Consider the following 14,576-nt stretch of genomic DNA (forward strand, 5'->3'; position numbering starts at 1 on the left):
TATCTCTAAGGCTCCTTCCATATTTGATATTATAACAGCATAAAGAGGAGTACATGCCTCTCGCAGCTAATGATGGGAAGATGGGTGCTGAACTAGCCAAGACAAAAGTGACTTTCAGGTCATCTGGTCATACCCTGCCATGAGGTCCAGAAGTATAAATATCATCTTACTCTTAACAGTTTTGAGGAATCCTCCTAACCTTTCAAATATCTGATGGAGTGACAGGAGGAAGAAAGAATGGAGCAGCGGCGGCGCTTTGCTGGAGCAGCTGTGAAGAGACACCCCATGTCCAAGGTAAGAGAAACCCCAGTAAGACGGTAGGCGCTGAGAGAGCGCATCAGAGGCCAATCTGATCACACGGACCACAGTTTGTCAAACTCAAGGAAACTAAGCCATGCTGTGGGGCCACCCAAGATGGACAGGTCATGGTGGAGAGGTCTGACAGAACGTGGTCCACTGGAGAAGGGAATGGCAAACCACTTCAGTATTCTTGCCTTGAGAACCCCATGAACAGTATGAAAAGGCAAAATGATAGGATACTGAAAGAGGAACTCCCCAAGTCAGTAGGTGCCTGGATGCTACTGGAGATCAGTGGAGAAATAACTCCAGAAAGAAGGAAGGGATGGAGCCAAAGCAAAAACAATACCCAGTTGTGGATGTGACTGGTGATAGAAGTAAGGTCCGATGCTGTAAAGAGCAATATTGGATAGGAACCTGGAATGTTAGGTCCATGAATCAAGGCAAATTGGAAGTGGTCAAACAGGAGATGGCAAAAGTGAACATCAACATTCTAGGAATCAGCAAACTAAGTTGGACTGGAAAGGGTGAATTTAACTCAGATGACCATTATATCTACTACTGTGGGCAGGAATCCCTTAGAAGAAATGGAGTAGCCATCATAGCCAAAAAAGAGTCCAAAATGCAGTACTTGGATGCAATCTCAAAAATGACAGAATGATCTCTGTTCATTTCCAAGGCAAACCATTCAATAACACAGTAATCCAAGTCTATGCCCCGATCAGTAATGCTGAAGAAGCTGAAGTTGAACGGTTCTATGAAGACTTGCAAGACCTTTTAGAACTAACACCCAAAAAAGATGTCCTTTTCATTATAGGGGACTGGAATGCAAAAGTAGGAAGTCAAGAATACCTGGGGTAACTGGCAAATTTGGCCTTGGAGTACAGAATGAAGCAGGGCAAAGGCTAATAAGAGTTTTGCCAAGAGAACGCACTGGTCATAGCAAACACCCTCTTCCTACAACACAAGAGAAGACGCTACACATGTACATCACCAGATGGTCAACACTGAAATCAGATTGATTATATTCTTTGCAGCCAAAGGTGGAGAGGCTCTATACACTCAGCAAAAATAAGATCGGGAGCTGACTGTGGCTCAGATCATGAACTCCTTATTGCCAAATTCAGACTTAAACTGAAGAAAGTTGGGAAAACCACTAGATCATTCAGGTATGACCTAAATCAAATCCCTTATGATTATACAGTGGAAGTGAGAAAAAGATTTAAGGGACTAGATCTGATAGACAGAGTGCCTGATGAACTATGGACAGAGATTCATGACACTGTACAGGAGACAGGGATCAAGACCATCCCCAAGAAAAAGAAATGCAAAACAGCAAAATGGTTGTCTGAGGAGGCCTTACAAATAGCTGTGAAAAGGAGAAAAGGAAAGAAATACCCATTTGATGGAGAAGGCAATGGTACCACACTCCAGTACTCTTGCCTGGAAAATCCCATGGACAGAGGAGCCTGGTGGGCTGCAGTCCATGGGGTCGCGAAGAGTCAGACACGACTGAGCGACTTCACTTTCACTCTTCACTTTCACGCATTGGAGAAGGAAATGGCGACCCACTCCAGTGTTCTTGCCTGGAGGATCCCAGGGACGGGGGAGCCTGATGGGCTGCCGTCTATGGGGTCACACAGAGTCGGACATAACTGAAGTGACTTAGCAGCAGCAGCAGCATACCCATTTGAATGCAGAGTTCCAAAGAATAGCAAGGAGAGATAAGACAGCCTTCTTCAGTGATCAATGCAAAGAAATAGAGAAAAACAATAGACTAGGAAAGACTAGATATCTCTTCAAGAAAATTAGAGATAACAAGGGAACATTTCATGCAAAGATGGGCTCAATAAAGGACAGAAATGGTATGGACCTAACAGAAGCAGAAGATATTAAGAAGAGGTGGCAAGAATACACAGAAGAACTGTACAAAAAAGATCTTCATGGTCCAGATAATCACAATGGTGTGATCACTCACCTAGAGCCAGACATCCTGGAATGTGAAGTCAAGTGGGCCTTAGGAAGCATCACTACAAACAAAGATAGTGGAGGTGATGGAATTCCAGTTGAGCTATTTCAAATCCTGAAACATGATGCTGTGAAAGTGCTGCACTCAATATGCCAGGAAATTTGGAAAACTCAGCAGTGACCACAGGACTGGAAAAGGTCCGTTTTCATTCCAATCCCAAAGAAAGGCAATGCCAAAGAATGCTCAAACTACCACACAATTGCACTAATTTTACACGCTAGTAAAGTAATGCTCAAAATTCTCCAAGCCAGGCCTCAGCAATATGTGAACCGTGAACTTCCAGATGTTCAAACTGGTTTGAAAAAAGGCAGAGGAACCAGAGATCAAACTGCCAACATCCACTGGATCATGGAAAAAGCAAGTGAGTTACAGAAAAACATCTATTTCTGCTTTATTGACTATGCCAAAGCCTTTGACTGTGTGGATCATAATAAACTGTGGAAAAGATGGGAATACCAGACCACCTGACTTGCCTCTTGAGAAACCTATATGCAGGTCAGGAAGCAACAGGTAGAACTGGACATGGAACAACAGACTGGTTCCAAACAGGAAAAGGACTACGCCAAGGCTGTATATTGTCACCCTGCTTATTTAACTTCTATAAAGAGGACATCATGAGAAATGCTGGGCTGGATAAAGCATGAGCTGGAATCAAGATTGCCGGGAGAAATATCAATAACCTCAGATATGCAGATGACACCACCCTTATGGCAGAAAGTGAAGAAGAACGAAAGAGCCTCTTGATGAAAGTGAAAGAAGAGAGTGAAAAAGTTGGCTTAAAGCTCAACATTCAGAAAACTAAGATCATGACATCTAGTCCCATCACTTCATGGGAAATAGATGGGGAAACAGTGGAAATCGTGGCTGACTTTGTATTTTTTGGGCTCCAAAATCACTGCAGATGGTGATTGCAGCCATAAAATTAAAAGACGCTTACTCCTTGGAAGGAAAGTTATGATCAACCTAGACAACATATTAAAAAGCAGAGACTACTTTGTCAACAAAGGTCCATCTAGTCAAGGCTATGGTTTTTCCTCTAGTCATGTATGGATGTGAGAGTTGGACTATAAAGAAAGCTGAGCACCGATGAACTGATGCTTTTGAACTGTGGTGTTGGAGAAGACTCTTGAGAGTCTCTTGGACTGCAAGGAGATCCACCCAGTTCATCCTAAAGGAAATCAATCCTGGGTGTTCATTGGAAGGACTGATGTTGAAGCTGAAACTCCAATATTTTGGCCACTTGATGCAAAGAGCTGACTCATTTGAAAAGACCCTGATGTTGGGAAAGATTGAGGGCAGGAGGAGAAGGGGACGACAGAGGATGAGATGGTTAGATGGCATCACCAACTCAATGGACATGAGTTTGGGTAAATTCTGGGAGTTGGTGATGGACAGGGAAGCATGGCGTGCTGCGATTCATGGGGTCACAAAGAGTCAGACACGACTGAGCAAATGAACTTAACTGAACTCTTAACAGTTTTGAGGAATCCTCCTAACCTTCCAAATATCTGATGGAGTGACAGGAGGAAGAAAGAATAGACTCTGCCCAGAAAGCTGGGAGAAGCTTCTCTGGGAGGCAACAGATCTTCCTCCACAAGAAAGAACAAGTGGGTGGAGAAGTAATCAGCCTCTGTGATCAGATACTCTGTGTTCACCCTGTAAAATGGAAACACTACCATCCAACTAAGAGCTTTTTTGTTTAAGATTAACTGAAAATATATGGACATTGTTCTCTGCCACTTAAGAGTGTATGCTTAGTCACTCAGTCACGTCTGACTCTTTGAGACCCCATGGACTGTAGCCTGCTAGGCTCCTCTGTCCATGGGATTCTCCAGGCAAGAATACTGGAGTGGGTTGCTAGTTCCTTCTCCAGGGACCTTGCTAACCCAGGGATGGAGCCCAAGTCTCTTGTGTCTGCTGTACTGCAGGTAGATTCTTTACCAGCAGAGCCATTGGGGAAGCCACATAAGAGGAAAGTATTCAAATATTAGCCTCTTCCCAGTTCCTGGAACAAGCCCAAATACAAGAAAGTTTGAAGACACTCCCATATGGCCCTTAAGACTTACCAAACCTGGCAATGTAGCTAGCTTTTACAAAAACACTTGAGTGAGTGAGTGAAGTCGCTCAGTCATGTCCGACTCTTTGCGACCCCATGGACTGTAGTCTATCAGGCTCCTCCGTCCATGGGATTTTCCAGGCAATAGTATTGGAGTGGGTTGCCATTTCCTTCTCCAGAGTATCTTCCTGACCCAGGGATCAAACCCGGATCTCCCTCATTGTAGACAGACGCTTTACCATCTAAGCCACCATGGAAGTCCTTAATTCCTATCAAATAAAACCCAGACCCTTAGTGTGGCTTTTAAGGCTCTCTACAATCTGAGTCAACTCGCCTCTGCTGTCACTGGTCTTCACTGCCCCTGGTCCAAAATGCCCCATGCTTTCCTACTTTAGTAACTTCACTGTCTTAATTTCCTTTGCCTAACTGTTCTTTCTTCTCATTTTCACCAGGGGCACCTGTGAGTCCCTCAAGAGTTTGCATTCAACTGCCACATCTTCCATGACACTCCCTACATCCTGCGGGAAACACATACTCCCTTCCCTGTGCCCCCCCTGTTTCACAAGGCCTCTGGTGGCAAGTGCCTCTCACTTATTTGTGAGCCATGTAATCTTCTAACTGTTAACTCCTTGTGGGCAGCTGTCTGCCACAGCCCCTAACAAAGGTAAGCCTTTTCTGAATGCATAGTGAGTGTTCCACGACATCTAGGTCAAGAGAACATTACAAAAGAAAGAAGAAATGATTTCAAAATAGCCAAGTGAAAGTGAAAGTCACTCAGTTGTGTCCGACTTTGCGACCCCAAGGAGTATACAGTCCATGGAATTCTCCAGGCCAGAATACTGGAGTGGGTAGCCATTCCCTTCTCCAGGGGATTTTCCCAACCCAGGGATCGAACCCAGGTATCCTGCATTGCAGGCAGATTCTTTACCAATTGAACCACCAGTGAAGCCCAAAATAGCCAAAGTGGCTGCTAACTCTTTTCCCCAGTACACAGGCATGCACTTTGATTAAAGCATAGTCTCGGGAGTTCCCTGATGGTCCAATGGTTAGGATTTGATGCTTTCACTGCCATGTCCCGGGTTCAGCCATGGCATTTTAACTGGAAGAGCACAGTATAGTCTGGATTTGGGCCTTGAGAGGTCATCTCCTCTATTCATGTCATCAGAATCTCAGCTGGAGACAAGAAAGAAAGTTGAAGAAGTACTCAACTTGCTGAAAGAAATAATGGCTGAAAGACAAAGAAAACAAACAACAAACAAAAATAAAATAGCAGGCTTGCCATACTAAATAATTACACTAAATGTACACAGTCTAAATACATCACTTAAATACAGATTGGCAGGAATTCCCTGCTGGTCCGATGGTTAGGACTCCATACTTCCCCCAGGCTAGACCCCTGACTGAGAAATTAGATCCAGTAAGCTGTACAACCACAACCAAAAAATAAAAAGCAGGTTGGCAGAATAGATTTTTTTAAATGACTCATTACATGCTGTCTATAAGAAATATATTCAATACTTTAAATATAAAAATATAGACTGGTTGAAGTAAAAGAATGGGAAAAGATATATCATGCAAATATTAAAGGAAAGCAGGAGTGCTATGTTAATATCAGATGTAGTAGACAGAAGTAGACTTCAAAGCAAAGAGAATTACCATAAATAGAAAACGACATTATGTAATGTAATCCACACAGAAGACAGAGCAATCCCAAATGTATATTCACCAAGCACCAAGCTGCAAAATATATGAAACAAAACCTAATAGAACAAATCCACAATTATAGTTAGAGACTTCAATACCTATCTCTCAACAACTGACAGAACAATTGGGGTGGGGGAAACTAGCAAGAATATATAAGAACTCAACAACACCATCAACCAGCAAGATCTAATCAACATTTACAGAATACTCCACCCAACAGCAGCAGAATACACATTGTTTTCATAGATCTATGGAACACATACTAAGACAGACCATAATCTGGACTATGAAAAAGCTCAACAAATTTGAAAGAACTGAAATCATACAGAGGACATCATATGACCACAATGGATTCAAACCAGAAATAAATAACAGAAGGATGATGGGAAATTTTCCAAACACTAGGCAACTGAACAACATACTTCTAAATAGTCTTTGAGTCAAAAAGACACTCTCAAGGAAATTTTTAAAAATCGCTGAACTGAATGAAAATGAAAAACCAAAACATCAATATAGCTAAAGTAGTTCTTTAGAGAGGGAAAGCGAGAGAAATTCTCTAAACTCCCTCTAAAGAGAGGGAAATTCATAGCACTAAATGTATGTATTAGATGAAAAGAAAGTCTCAAATCAACAATTTAAGCTCCCACTACAAGAATTTAGAAAAAAAAAACAAAACAAAACACTAAAACTCAAAGCAAGCAGGGAAAAGGACTAAATAAAAATAAAAGCATGGATAAATAATATTTAACACAGAACAATAGAGAAAAACCAATGAAACAAAGAGCTATTCTTTGAAAGGATCAACGAAATTCATAACTTCAAATAAGACTGACAAAGAAGAAAAGAGAGAGACATAAATACCAATATCAGGAATGAAACACAATATTTCTACAGAACTTGGAGGTATTAAAAGTATAAGGTCATACTATGAACAACTCTATGAGCATAAATTTGACAATTTAGAAAAACATATCAATTATTCAAAAAAATATGAACTACTGAAGTTCTTCACCTAATATGACATAGGTAATATGAATAGCCTTATAACTATTAAGGAAATTTAAATCATAATTTTTAAATTCTCCGAGGAGTTCCATGGTGACCTAGTCATTAGGATTCCAGGCTTTCACTGCCATGGCCTGGGTTCAGTCCCTGGTTGGGGAACTGACATCCCACAAGCCATGTGGCACGGCCAAAAAAAAAAAGAAAAATTCCCTAAGAAAAAATATCCAGGCCCAGATGACTCCACTGCAGAATTCTATGAAGTATTTTAAAAATTAGCACCAATACTATTTCTACATAATCTCATCCAGAAGATAAGAGGAAGGACACTTTCAAATTCATTTTATGAAGCTATTCTTATTGTGGCACCAAGACCAAAGACAATTTTGAAAAGAAAACAAAAACCAAAAAACTAGAAACCAATATCTCTCATAAATACAAAGATTTTATTCCCTAACATTTTGTTAGAACATGGGTAAAAGACATGAAAATATATTTCACTGAAGAAAATATATGGGTGGCAAATAAGCATGTAAAAAGATGTTCAATATCATTAGCCATTAGAGAAAGGCAAATTAAAACCACAGTGAGATATCATTACACACCTATTAGAACGGCTAAAACAGAGACTACAGCACCGAATGCTGGCAAGGATGCAGAGAAACTGGGTCACTCACACGTTGCTGGTGGGAATATAAAGTGACACAGCCACTCTGAAAAATAGCTTGCAATTTCTTTAAAAACTAAACATACAATCACCATATGACCCAGGAATTATACTCCTGGGCATTTATCACAAAGAAATGTAGACTTACATTCACACAAAAAATTGCACACTTGAGGTGGGAGGTGGGAGGAAGGTTCAAGAGGCAGGGAACATATGTATACCAACGGCTGATTCATGTTATGTATGGCAGAAACCAACATAGTATTGTAAAGCAATTATCCTCCAATTAAAAATACATAAATATTTTTAAAAACTTGCACGCTAATGCTTATAGCAGCTTTACTTGTAATACCCCAAAACCAGAAACAACCCGGATCCCCTTCAGTAAGTGAATGATTAAACAATTAAACAAACTATGGTAAGGCCATATCATGGAATGCTTACTATTCAGTAATAAAAAGGAATTAATTACTGACGCATGCAACACCAATTTCCCAAGAATTAAGCTAAATGAAAGAAGCCAATCACAAAAGGTTACATACTATATGATTCCATGTATCTAATAGTCTTGAAATGACAAAATTACAGAAATAGAGAACAGGCAAAGGGGTTCAAGAGTTAGGGAGAAGAAGGAGGTGGAAAGGAGGTGGGTGTGACTCTAAAATGGCAACCTGAAGTATCTTTGTAGTTATGGAAATAGTCTATATCTTGGGAGGCCTTACAAATAGCTGTGAAAAGAAGAGAAGCAAAAAGCAAAGGAGAAAAGGAAAGATACAAACATCTGAATGCAGAGTTCCAAAAAATAGCAAGAAGAGATAAGAAAGCCTTCTTCAGCGATCAATGCAAAGAAATAGAGGAAAACAACAGAATTGGAAAGACTAGGGATCTCTTCAAGAAAATCAGAGATACCAAAGGAACGTTTCATGCAAAGGTGGGCTCGATAAAGGACAGAAATGGTATGGACCTAAAAGAAGCAGAAGATATTAAGAAGAGGTGGCAAGGATACACAGATGAACAGTACAAAAAAGATTTTCACGACCCAGATAATCACGATGGTGTGATCACTCACCTAGAGCCAGACATCCTGGAATGTGAAGTCAAGTGGGCCTTAGAAAGCATCACTACGAACAAAGCTAGTGGAGGCGATGGAATTCCACTTGAGCTATTCCAAATCCTGAAAGATGATGCTGTGAAAGTGCTGCACTCAATATGTCAGCAAATTTGGAAAACTCAGCAGTGGCCACAGGACTGGAAAAGGTCCGTTTTCATTCCAATCCCAAAGAAAGGCAATGCCAAAAAAATGCTCAAACTACCACACAATTGCACTTATCTCACACGCTAGTAAAGTAATGCTCAAAATTCTCCAAGGCAGGCTTCAGCAATATGTGAACCGTGAACTTCCAGATGTTCAAGCTGGTTTTAGAAAAGGTAGAGGAACCAGAGATCAAACTGCCAACATCTGCTGGTTCATGGAAAAAGCAAGAGAGTTCCAGAAAAGCATCTATTTCTGCTTTATTGACTATGCCAAAGCCTTTGACTGTGTGGATCACAATCAACTGTGGAAAATTCTGAAAGAGATGGGAATACCAGACCACCTGATCTGCCTCTTGAGAAATTTGTATGCAGGTCAGGAAGCAACAGTTAGAACTGGACATGGAACAACAGACTGGTTCCAAATAGGAAAAGGAGTTCGTCAAGGCTGTATATTGTCACCCTGTTTATTTAACTTATATGCAGAGTACATCATGAGAAATGCAGGACTGGAAGAAACACAAGCTGGAATCAAGATTGCCGGGAGAAATATCAATAACCTCAGATATGCAGATGACACCACCCTTATGGCAGAAAGTGAAGAGGAACTCAAAAGCCTCTTGATGAAAGTGAAAGTGGAGAGTGAAAAAGTTGGCCTAAAGCTCAACATTCAGAAAACGAAGATCATGGCATCCAGTCCCATCACTTCATGGGAAATAGATGGGGAAACAGTGGAAACAGTGTCAGACTTTATTTTTTGGGGCTCCAGAATCACTGCAGATGGTGACTGCAGCCATGAAATTAAAAGACGCTTACTCCTTGGAAGAAAAGTTATGACCAACCTAGATAGCATATTCAAAAGCAGAGACATTACTTTGCTAACAAAGGTCCGTCTAGTCAAGGCTATGGTTTTTCCAGTGGTCATGTATGGATGCGAGAGTTGGACTGTGAAGAAAGCTGAACGCAGAAGAATTGATGCTTTTGAACTGTGTTGTTGGAGAAGACTCTTGAGAGTCCCTTGGACTGCAAGGAGATCCAACCAGTCCATTCTGAAGGACATCAGCCCTGGGATTTCTTTGCAAGGAATGATGCTAAAGCTGAAACTCCACTACTTTGGCCACCTCATGTGAAGAGTTGACTCATTGGAAAAGACTCTGATGCTGGGAGGGATTGGGGGCAGGAGGAGAAGGGGACGACAGAGGATGAGATGGCTGGATGGCATCACTGACTAGATGGACGTGAGTTTGAGTGAACTCCGGGAGTTGGTGATGGACAGGGAGGCCTGGTGTGCTGCGATTCATGGGGTCGCAAAGAGTCAGACACGACTGAGCAACTGATCTGATCTGATCTGACTGTATTGATGTCACTATCCTGGCTGTGACAGTGCATTATGGTTTTGTAAGATGTTACCACTGAGGAATGCTGCTGCTGCTGCTGCTGCTAAGTCGCTTCAGTCGTGTCCGACTCTGTGCGACCCCATAGACGGCAGCCCACCAGGCTCCCCCGTCCCGACCCCATAGACGGCAGCCCACCAGGCTCCCCCGTCCCTGGGATTCTCCAGGGAAGAATGCTGGAGTGGGTTGCCATTTCCTTCTCCAATGCATGAAAGTGAAAAGTCAAAGTGAAATGCTAAGTAAATGTAAAAGATCTCTATTATATCTTATAACTGCATGTGAATCTTATAACTGTGTTAAAAAAAATACCTACAGAGATAAAAATTAAAGAAATAATAAAGGAAATAAGTAATTATTATCCTACTACTCTAAAATAGCCACTACTAAAATGTATTCTTTACAATCTTTCTATGCACATTTTTGAAGGGCATACTACTATATAAGTTATATACTTGCTTTCCCCCTTTAATATTTCATCATTAATTTTCATCACATTAAGCATTCTTCAAAATTGGCTTTTAATGACCATTAGTACTAATACTCCATGAATAGATCAGACTAATTTATTCAGCCTAACTGACCCCCAACTTCAGTGTAGGATATGATCAACTTCTTTCATTTTATTTTTCATATACTTATTTTTTATTTTAGAAAGCATATTTTATTTCCATAGAATGAGAGGATACATAACAAGTAGTACCCAAATCACCACAAGGTCTGTTGCGTGGTCCATTATCCCTCAAGCCCAAACTGATTTTCTACCTTCTTTGCAGAAAAACAACAGCATTTAGAACAGTTAGACCTTGGCCCAAACATTAGCTCTGACTTTCATTTGTTGTGTGTATTAATTTTACTCTCCCTCAGCCTTACTTTACTAGCTGGTAAGATGGACAGTACAACATTTAAGTGAGAACACAGTGACTAATACACATAGACATACAAAAATGCCAGTTCCTCAAAATTTGACAATGCTCCTCTTTAAAATATTTTCCATAAGCATACAGGTTAAAATAAACATGCCTTGTTATGGGAGAAAATGCATATTAATTCCTACTTCATATTATATATAAGCATTAATTCTGAGTGGATTGCAGATGTAAATGTGAAAAGCAGAAAAATAAAGGTTTTTAATTTTTTTTTTTTGTTTTTTTTTTGGCTGCATTGGGTCTTAGTTGTGAAACATGGGATCTAGTTTCCTGACCAGGAATCAAACCCAGGCCCCCTGTATCGGGAGAGCAGAGTCTTAGCCACTGAACCATCAGGGAATTCCCAGAAAAATAAGGGTTTTTACAGAATATTTTTTTTGGATTCCCTAGTGGCTCAGATGATAAAGAGTCTGCCTGCAATGAGGGAGACCTGGGTTGGATCCTTGTGTCAGGAAGATCTCCTGGAGAAGGAAATGGCAACCCACTCCAGTATTCTTGCCTGGAAAATCCCACGAACGGCAGGCTATAGTCTATGGGGTCACAAAGAGTTGGACACAACTGAGCAACTTCACTTTCTATCTTTCAGAACATTTTTACGGCCTTGACAAAGGCAAAATTTTTCTTAAACATATCGTAAAAAAATCCTCGTAAAAAATTGATAAATTGGACTATATTAAAATTTTGAGCTTTCATTCATCAGAAGACACCATTAAGAGAGTGCATGACAACCCACAGAGTAGAAGATATCCATTCTATGAATATCTGACAAAGGATATTCAGAATACATTAAGAATTTCTGTAAGACAAAAAACAACATGATATCCTGGACTGAATCCTGGATCAGAAAAAGGATATTAGTGAAAAATCTGGTGAGATCCAATTAAAGTCTACAATTTAGTTAACCAGTATTATATCCATTAAAAATTTCTTAGTTATGACAAATATGCCATGGTTATGTAAGATGCTAGCATTGGAGAAAATTGAGTGAAGAGTATATGAGTATTATCTTTGCAACTCTTCTGTAAACCTAAAATTATTTCAAAATAAAGAGCATATTTAAAGGAAGAAAGAAGGGGAGGGAGGGAACATGAGAGGGAGAGAGAGTGGTGCCCAACAGAAAAATGAGCAAAACACTTCAATAGAATCATCACATAAGAAGATATTCACATAGCCAATAAAACATATGAAAAGGGTTCTATTTCATTAGCCATGTCATCAAAGAACTAGGAACTAACCCCATAAGGCAATACCACAAAATACCCATCAGAATGAAGGGTTAAAAAAAACAACCAAGTGTTAGGGGCTGTAGAACAATCAGAACTCTCATACACTGATGGAGGGTTTGCTTATTATCACAATCAATCACAGTCACTTTGGAAGTATCTACCACAGAAGAACACATGAGTGACACCCTCAGTCCAGTTGCTCAGTCGTGTCCGACTCTCTGCAACCCCGTGGACTGCAGCATTCCAGGCCTCCCTGTCCATCACCAACTCCCGGAGCTGACTCAAACTCACGTCCATCGAGTCGGTGATGCCATCCAACCATCTCATCCTCTGTCGTCCCCTTCTCCTGCCTTCAATCCTATAAGCATCCTGCTGCTGCCGCTGCTAAGTTGCTTCAGTCATGTCCGACTCTGTGCGACCCCATAGACGGAAGCCCACCAGGCTCCCCTATCCCTGGGATTCTCCAGGCAAGAACACTGGAGTGGGTTGCCATTTCCTTCTCCAATGCATGAAAGTGAAAAGTGAAAGTGAAGTCGCGCAGTCGTGTCTGACTCTTCGGGACCCCGTAGACTGCAGCCTACCAGGCTCCTCCATCCACGGGATTTTCCAGGCAAGAGTACTAGAGTGAGGTGCCATTGCCTTCTCCGTATAAGCATCTTATAACACAGCAATTCTACCCCTGGTTATCTATTCAATAGAAATGCACATATATTTTCCCCATAAAAAACACACACTAGTATGTTCATAGTAGCATTTTTCACAATAGCCAAAATTAGCAATGTTTTGGAGTAGAATGGATTAATTGTGATATAGCCATCCACACAACAGAACACTGTACAACAATGGAAAAGAATGAACTAATGGACATGCAACATGGATATGTTATGGATAGGTTAAGCAAAAGAAGTCAGATAATAAAGCATACCATATGATTCCATTTCTACAAAAAGTATAAAAACAAGCAAAATTAAGAATGCTTTCAGAAGTCAGGATTGTGGTTACCCGTGAGCATAGAGGGTAGATAATAACTAGAAGGGGACAAAAGGGGACTCCCTGATACCGGTAATGATTTGTTTCTTGATCTGGGTGATGGTTAGTGTCCAGTGTGGGAAATTACTTGATTGTACATTTATGAATGTATGTTATTGCATACATACATAAATGTATGCCTTTTTTAAAAGCAAACAAAAACATTAAAAACTGCTTATCATAGCATTAAAATTCCCTTATGATCAGACCTATTATCACTGTCTGCATCACATAATGTCTTGACTCCCACCAGGACCTCACCTGTACCCGACACGAGCTATTCCAAACTTTCCTGATCCAACTGTAGCAAAGCACCCAAATCCAAATTTCTGTTGATGAGCCTTCCAATGCACTACATGTTTCCACCTCCCCAAAGGTGTGCCCGTTGTTCTCTCCTCTGAGATTCCCTTCCCCTCCCTTGCCTCCTTGGAGAATTGCACTCAACCTTAAGGCTCCACTCGAACAGTCCTATGCCAGCACCCCTCTGTCAGAGCCTGCTCCTGCACCCACTGCATCCTACATACCCTACACTGTAACACAGTCCCCATTCCTTCATAACTACTTATTCACTCTTCTCCCCGATAAAATCATAAGCTCCTGAAGACCTTGATGGCTTATTTAGCACAGTGCCTGCTTAGAGTAGGCACGTCAAAGAATATGTGTTGTGTGAATTCCAGGTAATGTCATCTGGGATCTTCCCAATTCCTTTTCTTTTGAGAACATTAGACTCCTCAGTTTAGAGAAGCGGTACGGAACACTGGAAAAAAGCAGACACGAAAAGGGGAGAAACAAGAAAAAAAATGAGCAAAGACCAAGAAAGGCAACACTAAGAAAAACTACAGGGACTACTCTTGTGGTCTAGTGGTTAAGAATCAGCCTGCCAATGCAGAAGACATGGGTTCAATACCTAGTCCGGGAAGATTCCACATGTTGCAGAGCAACTTAGCCCATGCACCACAACTACTGAGCCCGTGCTCTAGAGCCCACGAACCACA

General features: G+C 41.0%; 1 protein-coding gene across 3 annotated transcripts in view; it reads right to left on the minus strand.

Annotated features, from left to right (window-relative positions):
• TUFT1 (tuftelin 1) overlaps window positions 1-14,576 on the minus strand; it is a 49,353-nt gene that overhangs the window by 23,648 nt on the left and 11,129 nt on the right. The window lies entirely within an intron of this gene.

This window comes from Bubalus bubalis, chromosome 6 (assembly GCF_019923935.1).
Source record: "Bubalus bubalis isolate 160015118507 breed Murrah chromosome 6, NDDB_SH_1, whole genome shotgun sequence".
NCBI classification, from domain to species: Eukaryota; Metazoa; Chordata; class Mammalia; order Artiodactyla; family Bovidae; genus Bubalus; species Bubalus bubalis.